The sequence below is a fragment of the Silene latifolia genome, chromosome X, assembly GCF_048544455.1.
Source record: "Silene latifolia isolate original U9 population chromosome X, ASM4854445v1, whole genome shotgun sequence".
NCBI lineage: Eukaryota > Viridiplantae > Streptophyta > Magnoliopsida > Caryophyllales > Caryophyllaceae > Silene > Silene latifolia.
In genome coordinates this window covers 144,607,844-144,618,097 of record NC_133537.1, presented here as the reverse complement: position 1 = coordinate 144,618,097, position 10,254 = coordinate 144,607,844, and the positions used below count along the sequence as shown (strand labels likewise).

Sequence of the window (10,254 nt, the reverse complement as noted above, 5' to 3'; positions counted from 1 at the left end):
TGCACATATTTTTGAAAGACTAGCTAAAAGGAGACCCGCATCTTTTCTTGAGAGGAGCGATTCCTCAAGGACTTAATCGTCATTTAAGCCCTTAGTAACCCTAATTTGTGCACCTAATCCCCATTAAAAATACTCCATTAGTCTAATTAGATTATCGTGTTCTTCTTATCAATCTTTAGTGTAGTCTATATTATTCTAATCTCTCTTTAATCTTGTAATCAATTTTTAATCAAGCATTAATACAAATCTCATTTCCTTAATTTCTCTATTGTTCATCTTTTATTTTGGGTAATTGAAGATTATTTGGGTTTATTGGGAGATTGACAACCTTCCATCAATCATCAAGTACTTCTGTTATTCTTTGCATTATTATTTTGGAATCATCATTAGGTATAATTCTCTTAATCCCTTTTTAGTTATTGTTATTCATCTTTACTCATTCATCATGTTTTGCTTTGTTGATATGATTGACAACCTTGTTAACATGTTAAACTTGATAATGAGTGAGTAGTTTCCTTAACTAGGGTTAATGGAGAATTAAGGGAAACCAACATGGGGGATGATTCATGCTTAATCTAATATGTTCACATAATTTATTTGCTTGCTTGTTGTGATCTCAACTTATGCACATGTTATGTTTGATGAAATGCGAGCCTATGAATCCTTGCATTTTTTATCCATCACTTACCTTTTCAATGAGACTTGTAAGACATAAACCAACTCGAGTCTCATTAGACCTTGCATATAGTTGAGTAGGGAGGATTAAGTCGACTTGTAGGTGTTGTAGAATCTAATCGATTCGGCTCTGGGACCCAAACCTTCCTAGGATTGAAAGATATAAACCAACTCGATTCTATCACAATAATAATTGCTTGCTTATAATTTGAGAATATGTTTGTATGATCAATTCCCATGAATCCCCTATGAACCCATGACACCATAGTCCTTTTAACCAATTGTTTACATCTCATTTTAGTCATCTTGCTTGTTTACTTTTATTCTTATTTAGTTTAGTGATCTTCATATCTCAACCCAAATTGTGACACCCCTAGACAATACTACTTAGCAATCGAAAATCCTACATCAATACCCGTCCCTTGGGATCCGACCTTTATTTGCCTCTTTACTAGTAGTAGAGTTGTTTGTGAAGTTATAAATATTGTTTTGTTCTAGGTGCTCCTAACGACAAGTAACCGAAATCTAAGCTCAAAGCGGACCGACCAAAAATGGCGCCGTTGCCGGGGACGGTGTTAACTTGATTTGATTTTCTTTGATTGTTATTAGTTGTGTCTTTCTTTGCCTTGGGGAAGTAAAACCCCTCAAGGTTTGTTCTAATTGTTTTCGAGTTGTTTGATATTTTGCATATCTAGAAGATCACAAGGTAACTTATTACCCATTGATCACGAAATTGAAAGGACTTTGACAACCAATAGAAGATTTGCTAGAAATACATTGAAAGGTATTGGTGAGGTTGTAGATATTCAACCAAATACTATTGAGTTCATCAACCCTTTTGCAAGAGAAGGTGAGGAAAACCCAACACAAAATCAACCACACAATCATCCCACAATGCCTAAATTTCATCACATTCCGTACCAACCGAGGAGAACCTACCCAATGGAACTCCCACACCACAACACTTAACCAGAAATTTCATTGCAAAATCCGCATTTATCCAATTAGTCGAAAGAAGCCAATTTGGGGGGATGCCTAGTGAAGACCCTCATTCTCACATGGAGACTTTTTGTGACTATTGTGATGCGATTTCACAAACCGGAGTGACTCAAGACCAAATTCGATGGGTCTTATTTCCTTTTTCTCTAATTGGTACTGTGAAACAATGGTTGAAGAGCCTTGATAAGGCTACTCTTGGAATTGACTCTTGGAAGAAGTTGGCTCTAGCTTTCTACAAAAAGTTCTACCCTCCGGAAAAGACTAACAAGCTAAGAGCCCAAATCACGGGTTTTAAATAAAGGGACGAAGAATCTTTGTATGAAGCTTGGGAGCGATTCAAAGGAACTTGTCGCTCATGTCCTCATCATGGACTTAGCGAGTTGTTCTTGGTACAATAATTTTGGAATGGTCTTTATGAAGACTCAAGAAACATTCTCAACATGGGATCAAATGGTATGTTCACCGAAGTTGACGATAATCAAACTTGGAACAAGATTGAGGAAATGGCGGTCCATAATTCACAATATAGTAGACCTCGCAAGGCTACTAGAGGAGAAAAGCATGAAATGGACTCTATCACTCAATTGGGTGCTCAACTTAGCGCTCATTTTGATACCATCAACTTGAAGTTTGAAAAAGCTATGGCTAAGCTTGAAGAAGCCTCAAAATCACCAAAGCAACATGTTAATGCCATGGTGGCATCTTCATCAATCCCAAGTGGGATATGTGAGAATTGTGGAACTTTGGGACATGACAAAAGTGAATGTAGGGGAACAAATGAGCAAGTGAATGCCTTTCAAGCATACAAAAGTTGTACCCCTTATTCCAACTATTACAATGAAAACACCAAATTCCATCCAAATCACTCATACAAAAGCCAAAATGTTCAATACCCTCAACCAACATACACCCCACCTCCCATGAGAAACCAAAATCAAAGACCCTTTTACAACCAAAACCAAGGTTATCAAAATCAAACTCCATACAATCAACAAAATGACCAAGGTTTTGATGTTCAAAAAGCGGTCCTCCAAATGCAAAAGAACCAACAAGAATTTTTCACTCAAATGCGAAAAGATAGACAAGCAAAAGACATCGCCATCAACAACATCCTAGCCCACACAAAAATGTTAGAAACCCAAATGACCCAACTATCATCTTCAAGCTCTCAAAAACAAAAGGGGCAATTACAACCTTAAAGTAATCCCCCAAGACATGAAACGGTTAGTGCCATCTACTTGAGGAGTGGTACAAGATATGAATGGCCAAAGAAGCAAGTTGAGGATGAAGTTGTAGAGGCTAGTGACAAGGAAAGAGTTGTGCAAAACTCTAGGGAACAAGAACCCACCAATCAAAAAGTTTCAAAGAAAAATGAAGAAAAGGCCAAAGAGAAGGAGCCCATCATGATTAGACTTCCATTCCCGAGTCGTCAAGCTAAGCCTAAGTTTGATGACCAACTTGGAAAATTTATGGAGATTGTGAAGAATTTAGAAGTCTCGATTCCTTTCACGGAATTGATCAATCACGTTCCGGCCTATGCAAAGTACATAAAGGACATCCTTACTAAGAAGAAATCAATCCGGAAGCTTGAGACTATCGCCTTCACTAAGGTGAGTAGTCCCATACTTCAAGGACGTTAACCTCCAAAGCTCAAGGATCCGAGATGTTTCTCCATTCCGTACACTATTGGTGACACTACAATCAACAAAGCTTTATGTGACCTTGGGGCAAGTGTTAGTGTCATGCCATATTTGGTTAGCAAGAGGCTAGGAATGGGAGAACTCAAATGCACCAACATCACGCTTCAAATGGTGGATAGATCGACAAAGACACCTTTTGGGGTATGGGAAGATGTTGCCGTGAGAATTGGAAAATTCTTCATCCCGGTGGAATTCGTTATTGTTGATATGGAAGAAGACTCCAACATTCCTATTATCTTAGGAAGACCTTTCTTTCACACCGCGGGAGCGGTGATCGATGTGAAGCATGGAGAGCTCACCCTTCAAGTGGGAGATGAAACCATCACTTTCAATCTTGACAATACCATGAAAGCTACCCGATTGCATGAGCCATGTTTTATGGTTGATCACTATAGCCGGAAGGATGATAGGAAGAAGTTGGAATTTCAATGGAAAAAGAAAGTGGATGATGCTCCATCAAAAGAACAAGGAAATTACAACAATGAGAGCTTTAAAAGCTCACCCATGACAAGTGAAGAAGATGGCCCCATTGGCCAAGACAAGAAACAAGGAGAGTTGTCTCTATCAACTCAAGACATTTTTAGTGATCAAGTAGACGAAGTTTGTGGTCTTTGGGATGATGAGTTTGAAGGGATATTCAGTCCTTCTATTGGTAATGCTATGAACTAAGACCATCATAGAGAACAACAAGTGCAAAGATCTATTAAGGACCTTTATCATGATAATGAGCAAGCTTTCGACTACTTCTTCGAGGTGTTGAGTAACATCAACAACACCTTGAACATGCCCCCTTGACATCACACATTGGAATGAGAGTTTGGTGGAGTCCTCCCTAAACCACCATTTGTAAATATTCTAACTCACTAACTTGCATTTCAATTATTACATTGCATTTTTGTCATTTTTGGATTTATATTTTTGTGCCTTGATCAAGATATTCATCATTTTGAGAGAAGTGAGGGAGGGACTTATGATTTTATTGATGTGTAGTGCTTTACCTTAGTGTGGAGATAGCAATTGCCTAGGCAATTCATGACTTTGTAGTGCCCCTACAATGCAGAACACGAGAATTGAAGAATGAAAATGACACGGGTTACGAAGTACCCATAGATGGACCTGAATCGATGTGGTCAAGGAAGAATCCGAGTGGCCAAATGGACAATCCGCTCGTCCTGAAGAAACCCGAGCCTCCAAGTTACCAAACGCTCGTCTGGTAGAGCTGTAGAAATCAAAAATCTTGTCTGACTGTGAATCCGAGCGTCTCAGCTGAGAAACCGCTCGTCTCATTCTGGACGGTCGTCCTTCAAGAAAGACGCTCGTTCTTTTGCTGCAAAATTTTGGGATTTTTTACTGTAAAGGAATCCGAGCGTCCACCCAGAAAGACGCTCGTCTCACCAAGAAGAATCCGCTCGTCTTTCCAGGAATCCGCTCGTCCTGTGGCGTCTTTTCCTGAGCCAAATTTTGATGAATCCGAGCGTCCCGACACCTTTTCCGCTCGTCTTCCCTTGCAGTTTCAAATGTAACGGGTCTTTTTAAAACCCTCTTCTCCCATTCATTCTTATTTCTTCAACATACAAACACTACCCAAAACCCAAAAACCCCAAAACCCTCATCCTCTCCATCAACAAAAACAAAATTCCTCAACCAAACTCAACCAAATCAAATCCAAACTTCCTCACAACAAAAATTAATCACTCCTTTTGCAACGACAAGTGATTCAAACACCAAAATCTTCAAACCTTTGAGTCGATTTTCAAGATACAAAGCAACATTCTTTTCATCCTAAATCGATTTGGGTATCATTAAAAATTGAAGATTTTAATCTTTCATTGGTGTAATCAAGCAAAGGAGAATGGCAAGAACTAAAGGAGGCAACAAGGCACCCCAAAAGAAGACACTTTCTAAAAGGCAATTGGCTCTTCAAGCAAAACAAGTATCAAAGGCATTGATAGTCCATAAGGCAAGGTTGGAGGTTCAAGAACAAAATCCCCCAATGGAAGCTCCTACTTTAACTCCGGTCATTGAACAATTATCCAATTATCCGGAGGTAATTTTCACTTCCGACTCTCATAGGGGGAAATTCATTCTCTTTGCTAAGAAAACCATCATGCCTACTAAGTTTATTTGCGAAGATGCATTGTCAAAGTTGGGTGTCCTTGAACAAACCAAAACCTTCTTTGAGTTTATGGGATTGGGTAAATTGTTTACAATGAAAGAATTAACATACCCCTCCCTCACCTTGGAATTTTTAAGTTCTTTAAAGGTCACAAGAGTGGAGACTCGAACCAACATCGAGTTTCGTCTTGAAAATGTTGATAGACGCATAACTTATGGCGAATTGGGTAAGATATTAGGCCTTAGTGATAACCCGAAATATACAAAGATTCCTATCAAGTATGACCCCGCTCCTCTTTGGATGACAATTTCCGGAAAGAAATTCATACGCCTTCATGATTATCGTGCTCTCTTAGTCCACCATCCGGGCATTAGAGTATGGCATAAGGTCATTGAGAATACTTTAATAGCTAGAAATGGCACAAATCATCTTACCAAGCTCGATTGTATTCTTCTTGAGTCGGCCTTGAACATTGGGAGGGAATTTACCAAGCCATAGAATGCTCTAAGACTTTTGGTTGAACGATGGCTTAATGTCGATTGTGACAAAGAAGGCACCGCCTTTATTGTCAATGGAGGACTACTTACCCATTTGGCTAAGAATTTTAACTGGAATTTCAATAAAAACAACACTTATGTGCCGGTTAAAGGAGGCCATCTTATTGATATGGACACCATGATTCACAAGTTTAAGTGGGTCAAGCACGACACTCTTAACAACAAATATGGGTGGTTAACAAATGAAGCTAGATCCTTCACCTTGCCTTCCAAAATTTGCTGATTGAATGTTCACCGATCAAACTACCTTCTCCCACTCTCTGAAGAGACCGAGTATATCATTCAACAACAAAGGGGCGAAATTGCCGAGCCCTCCTCCTCCATTATCACCCCACCTTACCCATTTGAATACCACGAGTTCAAACCCAAAGATGTCGAAGTAGGAAATGATTACTTGACTCTACTCATGAGGGAAATGCATAAGCAAGCTTACAATGATAGAGTGGATCCTTACAAGGCCCAATATCTGCCCCTCCTACATCTAGCTAGGCAAGGACTTATTGATCCGTCTTATCCTTTGCCTAGTTGGGAGGATAGGGAAGTATTCTTTCCTAGCATTTCTAGTGGTGGTAGACTGGGTGGAGAGGAAATGGTTGTTGAAGAGGGTGCTGACCAAGAAGGAGAAGAAGAAGAGGTTCAAGAAAAAGAAGTCCAAGAAGAGGAAAGTGAGGAAGAACAGGCAAGTGAAAGTGAGAGTGGACATGATTCCACATCTATGGAGGTTGATGATGCCTCAAGAGAGGAAGATGATGATGATGATGATATGATGGGTGAGGATTAACAAACTTTGGAGGCTCCTACATTCTTACACCTCCCTTATGGTTTGTCTACTTCTCTTGTTTTTATTTTATCTTGATAATTTTGTGGAGTCCTAGCAACATTGGAGGACTAACACCTTGGCTTCATTAAGGTGTTCATTATTATTGTTCCCGACTTGTAAAATCCAAAATGACAATCTTTAGTTTCATGCATTGCATTCCATGTGCATGAACTCCCCCGAAATTCATGACTTTAGAAATATGTCTATTTTGGTTTGGGGAAGTCCATGCATATGCATTGGGAGCTAATTTAAATTATGCTCTCCGCCATAACAAAAACACATGCATCATGTAGTGTAGTTTAGTATAGTTTGCATTTAGTTTAGAAAGCATGCATATTCATTTCATAATTTCCTATCGTATTGGCCATTGAGGACAATGCCCATACTAGTGTGGGGATGGGAAATTCTAACTTAACTTTTATAAAAAATCCAAAAAAATCAAAATTGTTTTCGAAAAATCAAAAAAAAAATTGAAAATTTGAAAATCCAAAAACAAGTTCATTTCCTTTGTAGTATAGTCTTGTATATATTGTTCTCTATATATTGTGTTTGTTCATCCTTGTTCACATTGATTGACTACGCCACATCCGAGACATGAGGATATTGAAGACCGCATGGTATGATCTTTCCAATCTCCTTTTTCCTCTCTATGTTAATGACTATGTGGCTTTATTTTAATTTATACGGTATAAACAATGTGAATTTAGGACTTGCATTTAGATTATTTGGCATACTAGTTGGTAGAAGCATATGCATTAGGATGTATATATGTTAGTTGCATCATGGCATATAGATTGCATGTTAGGAAACTTTTGTGAAACCGTCTATTTGGGAAGCTTGACAAGTATATATAGGCCCTAATAGATGTTTTTTCTTCTTAAAGACTTTGCTTGTTAGAATACTTGTAAAACACCTTAGGATGTGTCATGCTAGTATCCTTTGACCCATGGATTAAGGCCTAGTCAAGAGTACCTTGTGGTGTGATAACTCCTTGGCTACCGTTTATTCCAAGGTGACTCTTGAAACCATGCAACCATAATTCATCCATGTTCTACCATATATTTTGTCATCAAAGGGAATGGGCAAAAAAATTATTCAAATTTGAGTTCAAGAAGTGAAATGAAATGTCAAAAAGTTTGCAAAATTGCATCAAAAGAAAAGAGGAGTAACAAAAATGAAAATTCCTATGCTTTAAATATAAGCACCCTCCCTACAAATGGGGTGACTTTGAAAATGTTCGAAAAGAAAATGCGAAAAGTTGAATGTTGTCAAGTATTGAAATGCCAAACATCAAAAGAAACGGCAAAAAGAAAGTGTTCTCAAATGTCAAATGCCACAAGAAATTGGGGGGAAAACAACAACAAAATCAAACTCCCAAATAAAACTCAAATCCTATTGATCCTTTTATCCATCGTATCCATTTTTGTGCATGGTAGAGAGGGGACGACCCTTCTTCTTGTCTAGGCAAGAAGGGAAATTCCGCGAACCTCCAGTGTTTCTAACACCATAGGGAGTCTACTCTTGACAAAAGCATTTAACGATTGAGGACAAAGGTACACTAGCTTGACACAACTTGGAGGTGATTTATTGGTATCCTTCTAGGCTTAGTTGTTTAAAGAAACCATATCTATGAAGGAGTGTGTACCCTTAGATTGCTTTCCCTTTACATAATTTCCGCCACTTAGATGAGGAAAGTGACTATTCTTTTTGTAGATGCATCCATTACTTGATTTTGTGTGCTTTAATGATTGGTTGTGTCACCATTTTGGCAAGACCCACCTTGCCATGCAAGAAGGCATCCTACCTCATGGTTGTCTTGTTGTGAGTAGAAGGGGCGGAGTGAGACCCGTTAATTGTCTCATACCGGTAATGTTATTAGGTTAGTTTAAATAATGATCCTAGTCTTTGTCACCTCTTTACTCGGGACGAGCAAAGGTTCGGTTTGGGGATATTTGATGTGATCAATATTTGAGCATATTTAGTCCCCAAATTAGCCTCGTTCCTATGCTTTTTAGTGCATATTTGGGTGATTTACTATCTTTAGTCCTTTGTTTTGCATATTCTTTAAGGTTTTATTTCCTTGGTAGGAGAGGAGTGCAAACCTTGCATTTTCATGGCAAAATAGAGCTAAATTGATCGAATCTAATGACCAAGCATCAAACTGAAGACAAGACTATAAGGCCTTTGTACATAATGTAGTACATGGGAAATGATGAAGAAGATCCTTGCATCTCCGACAAAATCACGGAGGATTGTTGGAAGAAGAAAAGAATAACAGAAGAAATGGCACGCTGGACTAGGATCCGAGCGTCTCACCTATCGGGACGCTCGTCCAGAAGCTCCAGAATCCGAGCGTCCAAGTGCCAGGCCGCTCGTCCACCGCCTACACAATCCGCTCGTCCCGACCTTTTGGACGCTCCGATTGTCCTCCAGTGCAACACGTCCTCTTCTTTCTCCATTCGAGATGCGCATATTTTTGAAAGACTAGCAAAAAGGAGACCCGCATCTTTTCTTGAGAGGAGCGATTCCTCAAGGACTTAATCGTCATTTAAGCCCTTAGTAACCCTAATTTGTGCACCTAATTCCCATTGTAAATACCCCATTAGTCTAATTAGATTATCGTATTCTTCTTATCAATCTTTAGTGTAGTCTATATTATTCTAATCTCTCTTTAATCTTGTAATCAACTTTTAATCAAGCATTAATACAAATCTCATTTCCTTAATTTTTCTATTGTTCATCTTTTATTTTGGGTAATTGAAGATTATTTGGGTTTATTGGGAGATTGACAACCTTCCATCAATCATCAAGTACTTCTATTATTCTTTGCATTATTATTTTGGAATCATCATTAGGTATAATTCTCTTAATCCCTTTTTAGTTATTGTTAATCATCTTTACTCATTCATCATGTTTTGCTTTGTTGATATGATTGACAACCTTGTTAACATGTTAAACTTGATAATGAGTGAGTAGTTTCCTTAACTAGGGTTAATGGGGAATTAGGGGAAACCAACATGGGGGATGATTCATGCTTAATCTAATATGTTCACATAATTTATTTGCTTGCTTGTTGTGATATCAACTTATGCACATGTAATGTTTGATGAAATGCGAGTCTATGAATCCTTACATTTTTTACCCATCACTTACCTTTTCAATGAGACTTGTAAGACATAAACCAACTCGAGTCTCATTAGACCATGCATATAGTTGAGTAGGGAGGATTAAGTCGACTTGTAGGTGTTGTACAATCTAATCGATTCGGCTCCGGGACCCAAACCTTCCTAGTATTGTAAGATATAAACCAACTCAATCCTATCACAACAATAATTTCTTGGTTATAATTTGAGAATATGTTTGTATGATCAATTCCCATGAATCCCC

The 10,254-nt window shown here is 38.4% G+C and overlaps 1 non-coding gene across 1 annotated transcript; it reads right to left on the bottom strand.

Moving 5' to 3' along the window:
* Positions 1 to 1,940: 1,940 nt before the first annotated feature.
* On the bottom strand, positions 1,941 to 2,047 carry LOC141624527 (small nucleolar RNA R71). Its single transcript, XR_012534333.1, has one exon. It is a non-coding gene; the product is annotated as a small nucleolar RNA R71 (small nucleolar RNA).
* Between the last annotated feature and the right edge of the window lie 8,207 nt (positions 2,048 to 10,254).